At 45.9% G+C, this 23445-nt stretch overlaps 1 long non-coding RNA gene across 2 annotated transcripts in view; it reads right to left on the reverse strand.

The window, feature by feature from the left end:
* The window catches only part of LOC138301967 (uncharacterized), a 208340-nt gene extending 185322 nt beyond the window's left edge, over positions 1–23018 (reverse strand). For both annotated transcript variants that reach the window (XR_011205190.1, XR_011205189.1), the window contains exons 1-3: positions 22939–23018; positions 10384–10458; positions 4635–4708 (exon numbers count right to left, since the gene is read on the reverse strand). This is a non-coding gene — a long non-coding RNA (uncharacterized lncRNA). The remainder of the gene's footprint in view (positions 1–4634; positions 4709–10383; positions 10459–22938) is intronic.
* Positions 23019–23445: the final 427 nt, after the last annotated feature.

Raw genomic sequence — 23445 nt, forward strand, 5'->3', positions numbered from 1 at the left:
CTGTCTAGGATGATACCGAGATTCTTGGTGTGCTCTGCTGGTGTTGGAGTGGGCCCAAGTTCTGTGTGCCACCAGGAGGCATACCAGGGGAAGTTGTTGCTGCCTAAGATCAAGACTTCTGTCTTGTCTGTGTTGAACTTGAGGCAGGTATCCTTCATCCAATGGGCGACGCTTCTCATGCATTGGTAAAAGTTGGTTCTGTTGCTGGTGTTTACTGAGAAGGAGAGGATCAGTTGTGTGCCATCTGTGTTGGATATAATGTTGAGTCCATGGGATCTCACTGTGTTGGAACGCGGGGGGAGGGCTTGTAGAGTTTGAAGATGGTGGGGCTGAGTGATGAGCCTTGAGTGACTCCACAGAAAATTGGTTTGGGTTCGGAGGTGAAGGGTGGAAGGGGGACTTGTTGTGTTTTGTTGGCGAGGAAGGAGGCAATCCATCTGAGGGCAACTCCTTCGATGCCCATTTCGTTAAGTCTGGCAATTAGCCTGTGGTGAGAGATGATGTCGAAGGCTGCTGAGAGATCGAGGAGGATAAGGACGGCTGTCTCTCCTTTGTCCAGAAAGGCCTGAATGTCATTCGTGGCCACGATCAGGGTCATCTCGGTGCTGTGGTTGCTGGGGAATCCGAATTTGGAGTCGACCAGTAGGTGATTGTGTTCCAGGTAGATGGTGAGTTGTTGGTTGATGCCTTTTTCAATTACTTTGGCTGGGAAAGGAAGCAGTGAGATGGGTCTGTAGTACCCGAGTTTGTTGAGGTCTGCTGAAATGTTCTTCAGCAGGGGTTTAATTTCTGCATGCTTCCAGCCTTCTGGGAAGGTGGCAGAATGCAGTGGGGTGGAAAGTTTGAGGCCAATCCTGAATGCTCCTAGGTTGAAGACGTGGTGGGGCCTGGGTCACATGGGGCCCTTAAGTGGATGGATTTCATTATGGTGATGGTGTCCTGAGTAGTGAGGTGGTTCCAGGTGGTTAGCCTTGGGATGGTCATGTGTGTGGAGGTATGGCCATTGAAAGTCTTCAGGCTTGAGTTGCGGTTTGAAATTTCTGCATACTTTGGAGGTTTTGTCATGGAAGAAATTTGCTGTCAAATAGGTCCTGAGAGGGAGAGATGTTGCTTGTCACCGTTGCAGGGTTGGTGAATTCCTTGACTATGCAGAAGAGCATCTTACAATGCAATATATAAAATGGATTTGAGAGTCAACCTCAAACTCATTCCAGCATGGCTGCTGTGCACAAGCTTGCATGTGCATGCACAGATGATAGTTTTAGATGTTTTTAAACAAAGTATAACAAAAATCATTTCAGCATGGCCCCTGATGCATGTGTGCACACTGGTATCTATTTTGGAATGATTTTTTTTTTATTTGAAATAAAACATTTATTTTAAGAAGTCTGCAGTTCCTCCACATGGGTGTGCATGCTCTCCTACTTACCTTGATATAGATATAGCCATAAACCTTGCCAAAACAAATCGGTTTAGCAAAGCTAATAGTTTTGCGCTCACATTTAAAAGACGAGACCTAGTGACTTTGCCAATGCTTTTTCATAAGTCAAACTAACTTAAGGTTGAAATAATCATACTTACAACTGCAAAACGATGCATACCTAAAAATAGATGGGTGTATCAGTGTGATTGTTTCAGGCATTACACTGACCTCAACCCAGAGACAACTCTGTGGATTCCAGTTCCACGAAAAAGGGCGATTTTCCTCTTTGAAATGCCACACTCATCTGATACATATTGGGAAAATTATGTAAATTAGCCTTTTTACGTTTACATTTTACCCAACGTCTGTGCAAACAGAGATGACATTGTTGTGAATTACAAGGCATCATAAAATGTCACAGTTACTTACAAAGGATTAGCCTCCAGTCAATTCTGAAACTGTACTCTCTATTACCTAAAATAAGCTAATCAACAAGATTAGGATACAAGGTTCTTGATGGGCCTAAGAGCTGCCTTTTTTATAGGCAGTCCCTCAAAATGGGTTCAACATCAATGACAACAGCCCTATCATGATCCAGGCTAACAATACTAATCTTGGGGAGTATGAAGTTTTGCTTCACCTCCCAAAGAAATACATAAAAACGTGGGACCCTTACTAACTCTAGCACTGACAATAGTTCGACACATCCACACCACCAGTTTGCAAATGGGAGCTCAACAAGAGAAGATTCGGGACTGAGGGCAGTAACTCCAAACAACATGAACATGAAGGTGATGAAATGTATACCCTCCTATCCTAACAGGAGATCCTCCAATTGCAGCACCAACCCAGCTACATGGTTGCTGCCAGCCATAGACATTACAGAAGGGAGGCCATCTGAAGGCCACAAGCAAAGAATTCGTTTAATGCAACGAAAACCATCGAACAACAAATCAATACCAACGCAGTCCTCGACAAACACCCAGAGGAACAAATGTCACTATCCCAAACTCTGCAAGAAAGATACGAATGCGGAATTATGACGGCAATGATGGTATCACATGAAATAACCAGGGGCCTGATGTGCGAAAATGATATTTAGTTATTTCTAAATAGCAACAAATGCAGAATCACAAGTTAGAAATCACTAAGTATGATGTATGTAACTTCCCTTTTCATAAATAGTGATATATAAGCATTCACAATTGTTAAATATTGCACTGGAAATCGCTAATCGGTATGAGTTGCGAACAGCAACTGTCGCACCGCAGCGATAGATAGCCTACCCTCTTCAGGGAGTAGCTTCAGCTGCACAGCAGAGAGAGGCCTTCTCTTCTACCATCAGAGGAATTCAAACCACCAAGCGCAGACAGGAGCCACAAGGGAAGGTCAGCAGGCTGAGAAAACACACTCTTAGCAACCAAGACCTGGAAAGGCTTGTGGAGAGTGTGTATCTGAAGGGGATGCTCGGAAAATCTCACACGTCTGTTTCTGAGGCAACAAAAACACATTTAGACAATGATACAACAAGGGATAAATGCTGTGTGTGCGTCTCCAGCAGGTATGTGGAAGAAGTGAAAAAGTGGAGGTGCGGCCTATGTTCCTGCATCAAGGGGAGGGTAGCATCAGGAAGACAGGAGGCTGCAGCTACAGATGGGGGACAAATAATGGAGCCATAGTCTACCCCATAGGAATAATTAACATAGACCACCTTCAAGCCTGAATCCATCTCTGGAGTATCCGGTTTTAACACATTACGCAGTTTATGTGATGCTAGAGGTCAGTCATTACAATATACCTTTGTTAGTGTATATTAATAATAAACATATGTATAAACTTTACAAATTAAATGGACCTACAGATGTAGTTATATTATGATGTTTACTTAGCTAGTTGCCTAAATTCATGTTACACAAAATTCGATATTCAATAGTTCAGATTTTCATACTGATGCAAATTAATGCATAAGGGGTAATGTAGGGCATGAGTATTACAACACAGTTACATACAAAGTGTTGTTTTAGCCTTATGAGCATGTTGACCTATCTAAATTATAATGTAAAGCTACATATATTATTCATATATAACTGTTATAAAATGTTTGCATTATAATACTTTAGAATATGGAAGCAAAAACTGCTGTTACAGTGATTACAAATCCTATAGCTGCAGATAGTCCACACAACAGGCAAAATTCTAACACTGTATTAGTAGACCGACCTACAACTATCACTCCCTCTGCAGATTCCCAGCATAAGAAAAGCCCAATGACAAAATTGGACAGACCAATTTCTGAAGGTAATGTATCCATTAGATGTGGCTGTAAAGAATTAACAATGGCTACAAAGGATATGTCTGCACAAATGGATCGAGACACTATAGCACACAGAAGTCAACAGCAAATCACCACAAAATCATTTGCATTATCTGTTGAAAGGTTAGCTACAGTCACTCCAACTATGTGCTGGAGAGCTTCTGAAATGCAGATAGAGCTAGTTCACCACAATTGTGATGCAGCTTGGAGCATAGCTCAAAAACAAACACTTTAGATGAACTTCAAACTGCTAATGCAGGAATTAGGACAGCAAGGCTGGCTGAAGATACTGAGGAGGGCTCAAGTGTGAGCACTATCTGTGTTGGTGAACCTGCAACATCAAGGTGCACTAGAAGAGAGAGTAGAGAAGGACAATGGAGGGCCAGACAGAATCCCTCCGAAAGGCAAACTACTGGACCCCAAAGGTGCTGGTATGACTCTAACAGATGTTACATGCGTAATCTGCAAAATCATGCAAAGCTCTTTAATCACATTACCCCCAATTGCCCCGAACAGATATTTCAATCCCATATGGTGCCCTTCAATCAAATCACTCCCAGTTGTCCCTAAGAGATATTGTTCCTCTTTTGGAAATTAATTAAAAAAAAAAAAAAAAAGGCTTCCATTGCATGGTAATAACTGTTTCCGGGGCTTTCGGCAGTGTACCTCTGAACCGGTAGTCACATTTCACTTTTTTGCAGCCAACACTGATGAAGTGTTCTTGTGAGACTCCTTAAAAATCATGTGACTTTGCACCACCTTAACTGGTACAAATATAAATGTCACGCCTCAGCCATGAGGTTTTTACGTGGCTTCGTTTTCGTCGAGCAAGGTGCTTGGTTCATCGTTCCCACTCACCTTCGATCTGAAACAAGGTAAAGATCTGAAACAACTTACCTGCATTTTAAAGCTCCTTCTCCACTCACCTCGCGGTCCTGGCAGCAGTCACAAGTGGCTTGCGCCGACGCATCCTGCAAAAAGGAAAAAGACAAGGAAAAACAGATTAGAGCAGCACATGCCTGATACGTTCCCGGCAACAAGCCTGTGAACAAAATAAAACGAAATGAGTGCACTAATTTTTGATGATGTGTACATAATAACAAACGACAATTACTCTCTGAGATTACGTGCAGTCATAAAAAATCAAGGAACTTTTTCAGGCAATCTCTGCAGAACACTTCCAGTCTTCCAAAGACTATAAACAGTTTATTTCTTAAATTATAGAAACAATTTGCGACATCGTTGTAAAGCCCTGTTAGCCTTCAAAACAAAACAACTTCGTGCTGTGCTATTAATGGCTAGAAACCAGCAAACTCATTTCTAATCAAAGAACTTGTGCCAAATGTGTTTGCGACTGGCAGCAAAACATGAGGGAATACCTAGGAGGTGGGTTTCTGAAACAAGGTTGTGAGCAATAAGCAAAAGTGTGATTTATAATAGAACACCTGGCATTGAGACTATTATTAAATGTGTTCTCTTGTATTTAACAGTGATTCACAAATCAATAAACCATACGTTTTTTTGAAGATCACAACTCCAGTGTCTGAGGAAAAAATATTCAGGAGAGCTAGAGGAGACGCGGACACAAGCTCTAGAAACAATCTGTTTCTTTCTCTCGCTCTCATCCCAACCCCCTTTTTCTTTTGTAACAACTTCCAGTGCATTTCTTTAGGGCACGCATTGAGAACAATTCAAGAGGGGGGGTGTGGCCTTTTGTCGCCCCTGCAGTGGACCTGCGTTTCAAGTGAGTAGCTAGCCTGAGCCACACAATAACATTTAAATTCTGCCTGGGTGAGCTGGACCCCTTCGACATAAGTGATACCCAGAACTTGGCCCATGCCCTACCAGATGAGATCCCCTTTGTGATGAAAATGGCTTGGCCATTAGCTAGTGTCCAACATGAGGTTCAGGCATTAAAACAAGAAAATCTGTTGTCACGTAGTGAGTTACAATTATACAAACTTAGTACAAATTCTTGGCTTAACAGTGAAGGAGAAGCTACAGAGAAAAATGTCCCTTACTTCAACCACCTAAGTTTGGATGATTTACAAATAAACCATTTAGCTCTCCAATGTCCTTAACTTCTGAACCCTTGAATGTCACTGTAACCACACCTACCTCAGTTCTGCATTTTTGATGATTGTGCCAAATATAATATTTTTATGCATCAATGCCAACTACAATTCCTTTGTCACCCTGCTGCCTTCGCAAATGACGACACCAAAGTGGCACATGTGCTTTCTTATTTGGTAGAGTATGCGACCATAAGCGGTCCATTCATTTCTTTGAAAATGATTTTCAACAATTTAATCAAGAAATGTGAAAATGATTTGCCAGCAGGTAAGTGATTGTACCGGCCAGTGGCAATGGGCTTTTGAGCTAATGCCAAAGGAGTAAAGATACGCTGATGTAGATAACCATGTTTATCCGGCTTGCACTGAAAATAATTGGCCTGAGGAAAAGACAATCTCACTCTTTCACTGAGGTCTCAAAGATGACTTGAAAGATACATTAGTGCAGATTGTTGAACCCAGTGAAGAATGTTCAGAATTTATAGATTTGGTAGTTAAACTAGATCACCTACTAGGTGAAAGGAAGGGTGAACGATCCTGCAGATACCATAATTACTCCACAAAAAGAAAAAGTCAGACACTAAACCAATGGAGATTGGCGGGATTTAGGTCTCTAAGAAGAGCAAAGAGGAAGTTGAAACTTTGTCTATACTGTGGAAAACCAAGGCATTTGCTTGTGACTGTCTTAGTAAGCCCAAACTGTCCCCCCCAACAAATATTGTAGCCTAGTTAGAAACGGAAAACCAACATCTGGAAAACTATGAAACTTGATAAGGGAAGAGATTGACTTATCAAGGAAAAGGTCAGTATCTTACTAATCCTGTCAGTAGAATACCCAGGCACTTGACCATTAATGCCACTGTAACTATTTCCACACAAGTAAGGAAAGCCATTCCCATACTACTGGATACAGGAGCTTCATTTCCCAGATTTAACCTTATCCCCCACTTTGGGGCTACCTGAGGTTTTCAAATCACAGCCTGAACTTGTAATGGCAGTTGATGGTTCAGCACTGTCCTCAGGGCTTATTGTCTATCAAACTGAACCAGTAGTTATGGTTTGCAAAAATGGTCATACGGAATAGATCAGTTTTGATCTTATTTACACTCTGGTTTTTGGTGCTATACTGGGAGTTCCTTGGTTACGGCAACACAACCCAAGAATTGACTGGACTTTCAGAAACGTAACATTGGACTCAAGACATTTTTGGTACTCCTCTTATCAAGAAACCTCAAATTGTGTTATCCTACTAGCTTGTGCTGTAACTGCAGAAAACTAATATATGTCTTTTTCACTATATTATTTGGATTTCCAGGACGTTTCCAATGAAACAAAAGCTATTAAATTATCCCTACATTGGACATATAATTGCTGTGTAGATCTAATCCCTGGGGCTGCTCTGCCATGAAGCAGAGTTTATGCTTTATCTGAACCAGAAAACCAACACTTGAAAAAATATCAGAACAATTTACTAACCAGTGGATTAATTCACCAGTTAACATCACCTAACTCGTCTACACTTTCCCTACAAAAAATGTAGAGTTACAGGTTTGTATTGATTACTGTGATCTGAATAAGGCTACTGTAAAATATTGGTATCCCTTTCCACTTATACTGTTCTTGTTGGATCAAGTCTGTACTTCCACTCTTTACTGTAACCTGGATCTCCGGACTCTCGACCACCTGATCAGAGTCTGCGAGGGCAACAAAATGAAATGCTGCCTTCTGCATGAAGTTCGGCCACTTTGAGTACAATGCCATGCCATTTGCACTTTGTAACGCTCTGTCATCCTTCCAGTTTTTCAATAACGAGGTGTTATAAGAATTCCTAGACGTCTGTGTAGTTGATTACATAGACAACATATTAATCTACTGCCAAACCACAGAAGAATATGTCAAACGTGAGGGTGGTTATTCAATAGCTATATGAGAAAAATCTATAATTGGAAAAATGTTCCTTCCACGTAAACACAGTGGAGTTTTAGGCTTTTTCCATTCTCCAGCCGGGATCACTGTGGTTTAGAAGAAAGTAAAGGTGATGCTTGACTGGGCAGCTCCAACTTCAGTCAAAGAAGTTCAAAGCTTCTTAGGTTTTGACAATTTTGTTAGCCAATTAGTTACCTGTTTCTCTAGCATAGTAGCGCCTGTTAACCGTTTGTTAAAAAAATAAAAAGCTGTCTCTTTTCGGTGAAAAGAAGAAGAAGTCAAAAAGCCTTTCAAACGCTCACCACTACGCATGTGCTATGTCACCCTTGTCTCACACTACCATTCTTTGTAGAGGCTGATGCTGCGCAGATGGCTGTGAAAGGGGTACTTTTTTGAGATGATGCAGTCTCTAGTCACATGCATACGATTGCTTTCTTTTCTAAGAAAAATCATCTCCACTGAGAAAAACTACTCAAATGCTGTAAGAGAACTGCTGGCACTAAAGCTGACATTTCAGAAGTGAAGACACTACCTGTTATGTTCCCAACACGTGGTCACAATGTACACAGAACATAAGAACCTACAGCTCTACCGTGCTTCGAGGGCACTAACCCCTAGACAGATGCATTGGTTATTATTTTTCAGTGACATGTAATGTGTTATTACCTATTGCCCATGTTCTAAAACACCTAAGGCAGACACCCTTTCTTGCCTAAGTTTCTCAGCTGTACGAAAAGATAAAGAAACTCCACAAGAAATAATTGCCAAACGTAAGAGCATGGCAATTTGTAACCCTGAAGAATTCTGATTAATGTCCATTAAAACCATAGATGTATAAAAGTGGTTAAAACTGAAGGGCTAAGTGTTCATGATACCCTACTAAATGATGAAAATCACCATGCCTTCTCAAGAAGTAATTGACACTGTATTACACTGGAGCCATAGTACTGTTTGTACAGAACATCCTGGTGACAGAAAGAATATAGAAATATGTAAACATTGGTTTTGGTGGCCCACCTTATCAACAAATGTAATAAACAACATACAGGCATGTTCTACATGCATTTGTAATAAAGCCAGACATACACACCCCTCAGGGTTACTGGAAATCTTGACGTTAAGAGTCATACCATGGCATACCTTGAGTATGGATTTTAGGATAGACTTACCTGATTCAAAAGTTTACACTGTTGTGTGGTTAACAAAAATGGCACATTTTGCGCCATTGGAAACAATCCGTCAGCTGAAGAACTAGTTGATCCCTTGTTGAACATATAGTACACCTACATGGTTTACCATCTGCCATACTTTAGGACTAGGGACCGCAATTTGTATGTTAGTTCTGACATAGTTTGTGTACGTCCCTGGATGTAGATGTCCATTCATCCTTCTTCTATCACCCACAGAAGAATGGACAAACCGAACCAGTTAACCAATTCACGGAACAAATATTATGGTGTCTGATCGCTATTTAGACCGCTAAATGGGATAAAGCCCTTTATTTCGCAAAATGTCTGTACATTAATAGCTTACAACCTACTACTTGACTTTCCCTCCTTTAATGTATAAACAGATTCTACTCCAGAATGACACTACTAAAATCAAAGCTTTGTGACAATTCAGTGAAGGATCGTCACAAATAATAATCAGAAATTTGCAAGAAGTTAAAAAACACCTACCACACTATATAAAAGCAATGAAAAATCAAGCAGACAGATATGGAGTTCTACCTTCACTGTCTATGGAAGGAGATCTGATGTGGTTGTCTTCAAGTAATTTGTGACTGGAGGGCTCTTGAAAATTGCATCGTGGATCTCTGGAGCCATTTCCAATTTGTCAAATCATCAGTCCAGTGGCACTAAAATTGACTCTCCCAGATGATTGCAAATCCATTTGGTATTTGATGTATATTTAATATGACCTTACTCCATTTGTACACAAAATAAAGTTCTAACATAGCCTGTTAAAGTGAACAGGCAATGGGAGTATGAAGTACATAACATCATGGATTTTCAACATAGTAAAGGAGTATTTTATTACTTGATTGATTGGAAAGAACAGTGCTGGGAACCCGCTCCCACAATTCATGCCCCACACTTGGTCAAACAGTTTCATCTACATTTTCCAAACAAACCACGTCCTGTATGTCAGCCTTTAGGGTGAAGAACTGTTAGGACTCTAAAAGATTTTACATGCGAAATCTGCAAAATGCACCATGCAATGCCCTTTATCCATGTTACCACCTCTCAGTTACACCCAGCAGATATTGCAACTCTATACGGTGCCCTTCAATCATGTTACGCCCATGACCCCCAAGAGATAATTTACCCCCTTTGGAAATTAACACTTAAGACTTTATTTAAAAAAGCCTCCATTGTCTGCTAAAAACTGTGGAAGGGGTTTCCAACGTGGTTCCCACGAACCAGTAATCAGATTTTGTGTTTTGCAGCCAACACTATCAAAGTCTCTCATGTTCTTGCAAGACTTCCAAAAGATCATGTAACTTGGCAGGTATCTGGGGCGGGTATAAATACCATACACCCACTACAAGGCTCTTACTTGACTTTGCTTAGGTCGAACAAAGTGCTTGGTTAATTGCTCCCACTTACCATCAAATCAACACAAGATAATGATCTGACACTGCTTACCTGCATATCGAGGCTCTCTCTCCCTCTTGTCTTGTGATTCGGTTATCAGTTTCAAGTGGATCGCACCAGTGTATTCTGTATACAGACAAGGAAAAGGGTTAGAAATGCACGTGCCCAATTCTTTCCTGCAAAGAACCTGTGAACAAAATAATACAAGATTAGTGCACTGTTGTTGAATGTTTATGTAATAACGAAAGACAATTAATATCTGAGAAAAAGTACAATCATATGAAGTCAAGGAACTCTTTGACATAATCCCTACAAAAACCTTCCAGGCTGCCAAAGAAAATAAAACAATTTGTTTAGTATATTGTGGCAACAATTGGTGGCATTGTTGCAAAACCCTGTTAGCCTTCAAAAGGAAACTACTCTTCATTGTGCTACTAACAGCAAGAAACCTGCAAAGGTATTTTTAACCAAAGAACATTTACTAAAAGGACCTAATCACCATGAAGGTAAAACCGAATGAGGGAGAATTTATTGTGATTGGCAGCCAAACAGGAAAGAATACCTAGAAGGTGGGTTTCTAAAACAAGGTTGTGACCAATGAGCAATAATGTGATTCACAATAGAACACCTGGCATTGAGACTATTATTACATTTGTTTTCTTGTATTTAACAGAGGGTCACTTCCAAGTAACCTTATGTATTTTCGAAGAAACAAGCACAGAACTCTGCTGTCTGAGGATAATACAATCAAGAGAGCTTGAGAAGTGAAGGACAAATACCTGAAAGAAAATCTTTTTCTCTCTCTCGTCTCAACCTTTTTCCCCCTTGCTTGTTGCTTTTGAGCTTGTTGCTTTTGAGCATTCTTCAGAGTCCTTCAAAAGGGGACTGAGTGGACTTTTCATCACCGTCGCAGTAGACCTAGGTCTCGGGTGAGTGGCTAGTCTAACAGACTCTGATAGAAATACAGATCATTTTGCTATTTTTTTAAAATAGGAATTCATTTTTCAATAGCAAAAATATTTCTCAGGATCAAGATTAATATGATGAAAATTAAAGTGTTCTTCATCTTCAAATAAATCTGTGAATGAACAGAAAAAGATTATTTACTAATGTGTGCATTTTGTTTTCTGTCTTTGTGATTATGCTTGCGATCTTTACCTTAAATGTAGTTGTTAGTGACATCATCCAGGCACAGGCATCCCTCTACAGCTCTTGCAGCTGATGCCCTGGGCAGTATTTAACAGATAATTTTCTACTTCGTTTCGGCAGATTCTTTCCTTCCCAGGTACACTGGAAGTCTCTTGCAAATGGCTATATTATGCACACTGCTGGATCATATTCTAGGCCATCCCAGATTTTGTGCAGATAGTGGAATCTGCCTTTCAATAAGCCAAATAGCTGCTGCAAAAATGCTTGTTTGTTTTGGAGCAACATTGTGCCTCCTTTATCTAGGTGTTTAAGATTAAAGTATGGAGTCAGTATTAATAGTCAGAATGCATATGCACTGTCACCTGACTTGTTTTAGAAATAATTAATAGCTATCTAATTTAACACAAAGGTTAAATTAAAATACCATTTAACTAACAACCATCCATCTCCAACCTCTCCTCTTCCTAGTCACTCATATAATCCACAGCGTCTAAAAATGTAAAGGTCATGAGTGCCCCCTTACTAACAACCAACTAGGTCTTTGACCAGGCATGTGGCATTGCATATTTAAGAGTGGTGTCTCTTTCTATTGCAATACATGTACTCGGTTTCAGATGGTGTAAATATTAAAACATGAGTACCATCCACACAGCCAACTAGTTGAGGAAAGGGAGCTATACCATATAAATTGATTTTCCTAGTGTCAAACTCAGCAGTGGTCCTTGGAAATGCAATAAGATAATTCAATCCAGCATTGCATTTAGAAAATTATTTTAAAAACCTACATAAGGCACTTGGGTATATGCCTCCTGAAACTGCAACTGTGCCTTGGTAGCTTTCACATGCTAAAAGGTGTAAGCTACACAAAACATGAATGTGGGTAGGAATTTCTCCACTAATTTGTTTTAGCTTGTATAGTACAGCATCCAATTAATTAATTAATTAAACTAAAAAGGACCTGCTTACTAAACCTATACCTAGCATAATCTTCCTCATCTGATTGGACAAATCAGCACCCTTTATCTGAAAATGCCTTCTCTACTCCTCCTGTGTTGGGATCAAAGTGCAGCCATTGTGAAAGATTGCACATCGTTTGGGACTTTCTTTCGTACTTTGCACTAGTTATATTATACAAACAATAGTGGCTGCGCTCAAAGGTTCGCACTTCCCTCAGTCACAAGATTAGTCATATGCTGTACTGAAATGTCACGAGGGTGCCAAGCGGTGCCACACCCAACCACTTCAGGTGCATAACTATTGGTTGAAGAACAACCCAATTTCATAACAAAGATATACCACGGCACACCAAAAAGGTCCATGAGGTAAGTCCTTTGTATACTTGTACAGAAACGTATGGCACTGCAATGTAGTTCATCAAGAAGGTTTTAATTTGTTCGCTTTCGTATATCTCTGATATAGACAACAGCTACTCCGTGTGAGAAATAACTCTTTCAAATGAGAGTACAGCCAACACGTGTTTCGTCAATAAGACTTTCTCAAGGCTGTAACAAAAATACATACAGAGAAAAGATATATAATGGTACCATCCCAGGATTTTGCATGGGTACAAAGATAGACATAATAACTGTAAAAAAACATCAAGATCCAAAAAAATTCGAAATGGAAAATTACAAGTAAATGCAAACACACAAAGGGGTCTCCCTCGTGGTATACTTAAAAAGAAGAAAGAAGAAAGGATGTAGACGTGAAACCATGTGAAGAGTCAGAGATACATGCGATGTGTTACGTCAAACCATGTGGCCATATATGGCACATATAAGTGACCTGACAACCCAAATAAAACGTACATCCACTATATTACAAAAAGCCCATAGAACCGGGTGAAACATTAGTGTACCAGACAGAAAGAAAATGCAATCAAAAACTAATAATGGCACATGCGCAACTTTATCATCTTAAGCGCCCCCTCAAAATACTTCAGTAGGTTTCCTATGTCCTCCAGATAAATTGTAAAGCCAGATAAGCATCAGATGCAAAGCATGTAATGTGCAGTGAGCAGCCAACCTTGATAAGTCTATAAATAAAAGGGCAATATTTGTATAAAAGACTATGGCCCTCATTACAACATTGGCGGTAAAAGCCGCTTACCGCCGTGCAGAAGACCGCCAACACACCGCCGCGGCCACGGAAATCCACCACAGCTATTATAACCCACATCTCGGAATCTGCCGAAATTCAGACACCCACACAAGTCCGCCACACCAAAGGTCAGTGATAAACTGGCGAAAACAAAACCAACACCGTCACACCAACAGAAACACGCCCATGCTATCACGACACACGAATCCACGCGGCGGTCTTTCAACCGCGGTATTCCATTGGCGGTACACACCGCAGCGCTCAAAATACACACACATCTCCAAAACACCGCCTCATTGGACAATTCGAATTACACACACATGATACACATACAAACACCACTCCCACACACCCAACACAATATAAAACACACACCCACATCACCCACAAACCCCTACGACCCAAAATTGTTGACGAAGGCCAGAGAGAGAGTACAGAATAGACAACCCCACCACACAGAGGCCCACAACACCATCACCCACACAACATCCACGCACAAAACACCACACACCACTACACATCACCACACTCATCACCACATACACCACCCCACACATCACCTATACCACCCCATGGCACGCCAAAGACACCCCAGGTTCTCCGAGGAGGAGCTCAGGGTCATGGTGGAGGAAATCGTACGGGTAGAGCCACAGCTATTTGGAGCACAGGTACAGCACACCTCCATAGCTAGGAAGATGGAGCTATGGCGAAGAATAGTCGACAGGGTCAACGCAGTGGGACAGCACCCAAGAAATCGGGACGACATCAGGAAGAGGTGGAACGACCTACGGGGAAGGTGCGTTCCGTGGTCTCCAGGCACAACATCGCGGTACAGCGGACTGGCGGCGGACCCCCACCTCCTCCCCCACAACTAACAACATGGGAGGAGCAGGTCTTGACCATTATGCATCCTGAGGGCCTCGGAGGAGTCGGTGGAGGAATGGACACTGGTAAGTCAAATCTTAACTATCATATCCCCCACCCTACCTGCATGCTATCACACCCCCCCACCCTCGCCCCCTCCCCTATCACTCCAACTCCTCACTAATGTACTAATAACACAAACCACACATCCCAACACCAAGCCCTGCATGACACAACAAAGCATGGACACCCCTCACTAAAGCATGCCCACGGCACATACCCATAACACCCCCCCCAACCATCATCACACAAGCCCCCACACAGGAATGCTAGAACTGGGGTACACGCTCACCCACCCATTGCACACCATGACACACACACATGCAATAATCATACTTTTACACCCCTGCAGGACCACTACCTAACGTCACCAGACAGGAGGGTCCAGACATCTCTACCCCACCCACAGAAGAGGCCCACAGTGAAGACAGCAGCTCTATCCAACTGGATCCAGATGACCAGCCCGGACCATCGTGGGCCTCGGGACAGTCGGTTCCCCTCACACAGGCACAGCCCAAAACAGACCTTCCCCCCTCTGGAAACACCAGCACAGCACCCACCCAGCGGGCCCATACCTCCGTCCCCAGGACACGTCAATCAGCTGTGCGCCCACCCATACAGGGAACCCAGGATAACCCACCACCCCAACAACAACAGGGACCTGGGGACAGTGGTAGTGGGCACACGGTCCAGGGCACGGAGGCACAGGAACACAGGGGAACTGGGAGGGCTGCCGTGCGACAGGGGGCGGACAGGCCAAGGGAACCCACTCTCCACGAGGCCCCCTCCTCCATCATGGGAGCATACCACCACTCCCAGGAGACGATGGCAACGGTCCTGGCCAAGTTTCAGGAGACCCAGCGCCTGCAGGAGGAACAGTATTTGGGCTTCAGGGAGGAACTCAGAACCATCAGCTCCGCCCTGGTCACCATCGTAGGGGTGCTGAAGGACATACAGAACACCATGAGGGACACCGTGGCACTCCAAGGGGCCCCTGACACTAGCATGGACGATGAACTGCCCACCACCTCCGCCGGCGGTAGTGGACAAGATGCCCGCCACAGGACCACCACACCAGCACTCCACCCCCTCCAGACAGAGAACCACCCCGCAAGCGGTCCCTGAGATCCAGGAACAGGACAGAGCATGATGGCAAGAACCCCGCCAAGAAATGAGACCACCCTGAATGTCATCCCACTGTCCCACTTTATAACCCTGTCCATTTTGGAACTGCCCCAGCTCCACTTCCTATGCCCATATGGGCAATGCACCTGTGAGAGTAATAGACTGGACTCTGCCATGGACATTCCTCCACCATCACCCCTCACCATTTTACCACCCCCTCCAATATTTAGCACTTCAATAAACACCCTTGAACCACAAAACAATCTGGAGTCAGTCTGTGATTTAGAAAATGTGTATTAGCAATTACAGTGCCAAAATCCGTTCTCAATAGTAATGTCAACATACCTATGTCACACATCACAAGTCCATGAAGGATGCATGCAGATGACACACGTTGGTAACCACACCTGTGAAACCGTAATGGAAATGTACAACTCTGTTTCCAAATACTGGTGGAAATTGACAGACAGGTTAGAGGTGGAAGTGTGAAAGTACTTGTAGTAGTCAAGAAAGTGTTCTCACCTGTGTGTCACTGGAAGTATTGCTGTATGACTGAGCCCCTGTTGTCAATGTCTTCTTCCTCTGCTTCCTCCTCATCACTGTCCACAGGCTCCACAGCTGCCACAACACCGTCATCTGGACCATCCTCCTGCAGAAAAGGCACCTGGCGTCGCAAAGCAAGATTGTGAAGCATACAGCAGGCGATGATGATCTGGCACACCTTCCTTGGTGAGTAGAATAGGGAACCACCTGTCATATGGAGGCACCTGCAACTGACCTTCAGGAGGCTGAAGGTGCGTTCGATCACCCTCCTAGTCCGCCCATGGGCCTCATTGTAGCGTTCCTCTGCCCTGGTCCTGGGATTCCTCACTGGGGTCAGTAGCCATGACAGGTTGGGGTAACCAGAGTCCCCTAATAGCCACACCTGGTGCCTCTGGAGTTGACCCATCCCATAAGGGATGCTGCTATTCCGCAGGATGTAGGCGTCATGCACAGAGCCAGGGAACATAGCATTTACCTGGGAGATGTACTGGTCTGCCAAACATACCATCTGTACATTCATGGAATGATAAGTCTTCCGGTTCCTGTACACCTGTTCACTCCTGTGGGGGGGGACCAGAGCTACATGGGTCCCATCAATGGCACCTATGATGTTGGGGATATGTCCAAGGGCATAGAAGTCACCTTTAACTGTAGCCAAATCCTCCACCTGAGGGAAAACGATGTAGCTCCTCATGTGTTTCAGCAGGGCAGACAACACTCTGGACAACACGTTGGAAAACATAGGCTGGGACATCCCTGATGCCATGGCCACTGTTATCTGAAATGACCCACTTGCAAGGAAATGGAGCACTGATAGCACCTGCACTTGAGGGGGGATTCCTGTGGGATGGCGGATTGCTGACATTAGGTCTGGCTCCAACTGGGTACACAGTTCCTGGATTGTGGCACGGTCAAACCTGTAGGTGATGATTAAATGTCGCTCCTCCATTGTCAACAGGTCCACCAGTGGTCGGTACACCGGAGGATTCCGCAATCTCCTCACATGTCCCAGCTGACGGTGCCTAGGAAGGACAAAAGCGACCACAGAGTCAAGCAACTCAGAGGTATGTACCCACAGCTACACAGAACACGAAACATAATCCAAAAAGTTGTCTGTAGGAGTGTTGAGTCCAGGCCTAGGTATGTGTGACGCGGTTGAAAATGAAGCCATGTGGGCCCCTGAAATGGCTGCTGCCTGACCTCTAAACTGGGACAATGGGATGTGAGGTAACTGGGCTGGCGTTGCACACCGTCGCGGTAGGCGGTCAAAGACCGCGGCGCAATGCTGCATTGGTTAACATTGGACCCTATGGGTCCCAGGAGCCAATGAGGAAGTGCGCCGGCAGAGATGATACGCACCGCCGCGGATGTCACCGCCGCGGATGTCACCGCCGCGGATGTCACCGCCGCGGACGTCACCGCCATTTTCTATCTGTTGAATCACTCAATACCTGATCTTCGACAGGAGAGGACCATACTGCAAGTGCTGCTGTGACCTCGGTCTGGAAGAGACAATGGCACGTGCGTCTGGGGAAAGGGCCCCTGCCTTCACTGCACAGGAGTTGGAGAAGCTCGTGGACGGGGTCCTCCCCCAGTACACGCTACTCTACGGTCCTCCAGACCAACAGGTGAGTACATAGGGTGCAAGTTGTATGGGCTATGCCTGGCTGGAGAGGGCTGGTCGTAAGAAGGAAGGGGGCAGAGTTCTGTGAGCATGAAGGACTGTGAATGCATGTGCCACATGGCAAGGGCAGGGATGTGGGCCACTCATTTCGACGGTGCAGTTGGTAATGACTTCTCTTCTTCCCCTGTCCATGTCCTGTAGGTCAGCGCCCACCAGAAGAAGGATATTTGGCGTGCCATCGCCAAGGACGTCCGGACCCTGGGGGTCCACCAGAGACGGAGCACCCACTGCCTTGGAGCAAGAAGACGGCGGAGGCTCAGCTGGGGATGGCCTCCCAACGTGGGAGGGGTGCCCGTCGAACCATGACCCCCCTGATGTTCCGGATCCTGGCGGTGGCCTACCCTGAGTTGGATGGGCGCTTGAGGGCATCACAGCAGACACAAGGGGGTGAGTACACTCTCATTCAGCTGACTCTGCGCGCAGTGGAGGGGTCTGGGTGGGGGAGGAGGGCTGTGGGTTTCCCTAGGCCAGGACGAGTTCCGTAGGCTAGGCCACTCCGTAATGCAGGCCATGTGCCACTCCACCCCACCTCTGTAGAGTGCCAAGTACAGGTATAAATGCCCCTGTGTCATCTATGTGTGCAGATGTCCACCATAGCCATGTAGGCCATATCCCAGGAACTACATCTGTAGAGCCCAACAGCGCGGCATAGTGCAGGGGGCTGCTGTGTCTGTATTGTCCGCCAACGGTAGCGGTAAGCCATGCACTCAACCTGTCTTTCTTCTGCCCCCCCCCTTTTTTGTGCTCGCCCTGTTCTTTTGTGCATCAGCATCATCAGGCGGAGGTACAGTGGCACCGGAGCACGAGGGGGCTGCATCCCACATGGCCATGGAGGGCCACACCACGGACTCCAAATACACCAGTGGGACGGAGGGCGAGGGGAGCTTCACGTCGGTCACCGGATCAGCAACCAGCGACACGGACTCGTCCTCCGATGGGAGCTCCCTTGTGGTGGCGGCAACATCTGTGCCCCCCACTTCTACAGGTACAGCCGCCACCCCCCCCCTACCAGCACCGCCCTCCCAGCAGCCCCTCAGCGTGTGCCCCGTGCACGCTCACCCAGGAGGGTGGGCATCACCTTCGCCCCAGGCACCTCAGCCCCTGCCCCTGTCACCTCTGCTGCCCTCAGTGAGGAGGCCATTGACCTCCTCAGGTCACTCACTGTTGGGCAGTCTACCATTGTGAATGCCATCCAGGGTGTAGAAAGGGAGTTGCAACACACTAATGCATTCCTGAAGGGCATTCATTCTGGTCATGCTGCCCATCATCGAACCCTGCAATCTCAGGCCTCAGCACTGATGGCAGCCATTGTCCCTGTGTCTAGCCTCCCCCCTCCAACTTCCTCCACCCAGACCCAATCCCCTGTACCTCTGCCTATCACCATCAGACCAGCCTGCTCACACGTCAACACACAAGGGAAGCTCAGGCAAACATAGGCACCACACATCCAACAGGCACTCACACAAGCATCACCCACATACAGACACAGCAACATCCACTGCCTCCACTGTGTCCCCCTCCTCCTCGTCTCCCTCCTCCCTCCCAGTGTCGTCTACACTCTCACCTGCATGCACTACCACTACAGCCACTAGGACTCGCACCAGCACACCCACCAGCACACCCCGCTCACCTGCACTCGCCACCCCCACTACCATTTACACGTCCCTTGTGTCCTCTCCCAGTGTGTCTGTGACTCCCCCTCCCAAAGTACACAAACGCGGGCACACACACACCCAGCATCCATCCACCTCACGACAGCCTCCAGAACATGCACCTGCACCCAAATCATCCAAAGTTACACCTCCTACAACCACCTCCTCTTCCTCCACTCCCAGACCCCCTCCAGCTACCCCTCCCAGTGTTCGTCAGAAACTTTTCCTGAACAACATTGACCTCTTTCCCACCACCCCCGCCCCCCTCCGATTCATAGGTCCCGTATTAGCACCTCATCCAGAAAATCGCCAGTACCAGTGGTACCTGTTAGAGGTATGTGGAGTGCACCGGGCACCAGGGCAGCCAGTGTGACACGGAGCCAAAGCACAGCCAGTCCCCCCCTGTAAAGCACCAGAAGTTGGACAGTGCCCGACGGGATAGGGGGAAGACTTCAGCCGGCAAAGCCGCTCACAAGGGTCCCGGGGAGAGTGTGACTCCTCCCAAGGTGGGGAAGGGGCAGAAGAAAGCGCCAAAGTCTTGGAAGAGCAGCACGGCGGAGAAGGCCGCCATCATCCCGCTGCCCAGGAGGCCTCCGCCAGCCCCATGGTCACTGGTCAGGAGACCACCGCCAGAGTCAGTGCCAAGGAGGGCAGTCCCATCGTCACTGGTCAGGAGACAACCGCCAGAGTCAGTGCCCAGGAGGGCAGTCCCATCGTCACAGGTCAGGAGACCACAGCCAGAGTCAGCGCCCAGGAGGGCAGTCCCATCGTCACTGGTCCGGAGACCACCACCAGAGTCAGTGCCCAGGAGGGCCCCGGCAGCCACAGCCGCGCTGGGCTATGAGGGACCGCCATGGCAAACACCGCTGCACAGGTCAGAAACTGCAAAGTCAAGCACCGCTGAACAGGGCAAAGACCGCCATGGCAAGCACCGCTGCACAGGTCAGAGACAGCAAAGTCAAGCACCGCTGAACAGGGCAAGCACCGCTGAACAGGGCAAACACCGCCATGGCAAGCACCGCTGCACAAGTCAGAGACAGCAAAGTCAAGCACCGCTGAACAGGGAAAAGACCGCCATGGCAAGCACCGCTGAACAGGGCAAGCACCGCTGAACAGGGCAAAGACCGCCATGGCAAGCACCGCTGCACAGGTCAGAGACAGCAAAGTCAAGCACCGCTGAACAGGGCAAAGACCGCCATGGCAAGCACCGCTGAACAGGGCAAGCACAGCTGAACAGGGCAAAGACCACCATGGCAAGCACCGCTGAACAGGGCAAGCACTGCTGAACAGGGCAAAGACCGCCATGGCAAGCACCGCTGAACAGGTCAGAAACTGCAAAGTCAAGCACCGCTGAACAGGGCAAAGACCGCCATGGCAAGCACCGCTGAACAGTGCAAGCACCGCCAACTCAAGCACCGCTAGCCCATGTGCGACAGGGGCAGTGACGGAACAGGGACCGTCACGGGCACAGTGATGCACTCTGGGCACCAGTCCCCCTCCAGAACCAGTGGAGACATACATCTACTCCATCTGTCCTTAACAGGATGAAGCACTCTGGGCACCATGCCCCCTCCAGAACCAGTGGAGCCTGTTATCGACTTGAGAGAACGTGGCTTTGCACTCCCCAGGATGGTACAGTGGGCAAACCACCCACTGAAAAGACTTGTGAGACTGTGGCTTTGCACTCCCCAGGATGGTACAGTGGGCAAACCACCCACTGTAGAGACTTGTGAGACTGTGGCTTTGCACTCCCCAGGATGGTACAGTGGGCAAACCACCCACTTGTGAGACTGTGGCTTTGCACTCCCCAGGATGGTACAGTGGGCAAACCACCCACTGAAAAGACTTGTGAGACTGTGGCTTTGCACTCCCCAGGATGGTACAGTGGGCAAACCACCCACTGAAAAGACTTGTGAGACTGTGGCTTTGCACTCCCTATGATGGTACAGTGGGCAAACCACCCACTGAAAAGACTTGTGAGACTGTGGCTTTGCACTCCCCGGGATACATCAATGGGCATGGAGCCCCCTCGTGGATCTGGTGTGGTGCTGTCATCCGGCTGAGGTGCCCCCCCTACCCTTCCCCCTGAGGTGCCTGTTGTATTTCTATCTGATGCCCCAGCAGTGTTCTCTCCGTTTTGCTCAGGTATCTAGTGTGGGCCTCGCCCATGCATTTTGGGGCCAGTGGTCCACGGACATTGAATGGTGCATATCTGCACTACTAATCGTGATGTATATTTTGTAGAATGTGTATATATATCTGTATCTATTAGCTTACTGTTTTTTTATACATTACAATGGTTGCACTCATTTCCTTTTGTCTTTGCATTCTTCCGGGGGGTTTGGGGGTTGTTACTGTGTTGTTTGGATATGCATTGGTGTGTGTGTTGTAGTGGGTGAGGGTGGGGGTGGGGGTGGGGGTGTTGCGTGTGTGTGTCCCTGACTTTTGCCTCCCCCCTCCCCTATGTCGTAGGTGCAGTACTCACCGTTGTCTTCGGCGCCGCCGTTGATGGTCATCGTACAGGCACAGGAAGACTATCGCAGGGAGTATTTGGAGTTCCGGCTCCATGGTGCCCTCCTTCCTCGTGGAGTGTTTGAGGTGAGCGTTTTCCCTTTGAAATGGCTGTTTCCGCCGTGTTTTTATCCACGGTGAATCCGCCCCGGAAAAGGTGGCGGATTGGTAGGTTGTGATACTGTGGGCGGTACTTTGTCTCCCGCCTGTCTGTTGGCGGTGACCGTCGCGCTGCTTGTCTGTACCGCCGTGGCGGTCGGAGTGTTAAAGTGGCTGTCTTTGTTGGCGGTTCCCGCCACGGTCATAATTCCCTTTTTTTTCCCGCCGGCCTGTTTGCGGTCTTACCGCCACTTTAACACCGTCCGCCAGGGTTGTAATGACCCCCTATGTCTAAAAATGCCTAAGAATGCCAGAGTACGAGACACCAAAAAGAAACAAACAGAAAAGTAGGAAAAAATGCATAAGTGAAGATGACATGCATAAACGGTATTGTGGAAAAGGATTAACCTGTAATTCCCTAAATATAGCTAATAAAGCAAGTTATAGCATCCGAAAGTATCCATGCTACTATAGGTACTGGTAAACAAGAAAAACAAGAATTGCGCTATCGCCCCAACCTCAAAATTATTGTAACTACAATAAGCCGCATAGGCAATTAGCACCCCATAAAAGTTATCTTCTGCCTCAAGAAATAGTAATTCTAGGCCGAAAAAATATATAGTAACCGTGTGTGTGTACAGAAATAAACATAAGGATTGAGCGGTGAGAAACTCTTGTGCAGCAAAATATACACCACGAGTATTGCGCGATAAGAAGCGAAGTGGAATAAAGTAACGGCGTGAATTACAAAGTGAATGAAGGACTACAAATAAAATTGAATAAATGTAACCCACAGACCGTAGACCCGAAAGAACTTACCGCAAGCGTCCGTTATAAGCACTTAATTACAAGAGATTGAAAAGTACGAAAACTTGCGCGTATCAACCATTTTTAAAGTGGATCCTGACTAACAAAGTAATGAAGACAAAAAAACGGACTACACCAGCAGAAAAACACGTAGAACCTTCCCTAAAACTTCAGTCGCCATTTTGAAACAGTAACACACCATATAGAACACAACCGTAACGAGAAGCTATAAACTACATGTGCATGCATATCCGTGAGACCCATTTGTGTATTAAACTCTTAAAGCCAAAATTGGCACATTAGAGAACATTTTATTATAAAATAAATAATAAATATAAATATATAGTTATAGCCTGTTTGCAAATGATGCCATTTTGCATGTGCAAATTGCAGTTTTATGACAAATTTCACATTTGTGAATCAAAATAGCAATTTGCTATTTGGTAATCGCAATTAGAGCGACAATATTTTCAACTGAAAAATAACAAATCGCTGATAATTCAGCACACTGTGCAATTT

This window comes from Pleurodeles waltl, chromosome 6, assembly GCF_031143425.1.
Source record: "Pleurodeles waltl isolate 20211129_DDA chromosome 6, aPleWal1.hap1.20221129, whole genome shotgun sequence".
Lineage (NCBI taxonomy): Eukaryota > Metazoa > Chordata > Amphibia > Caudata > Salamandridae > Pleurodeles > Pleurodeles waltl.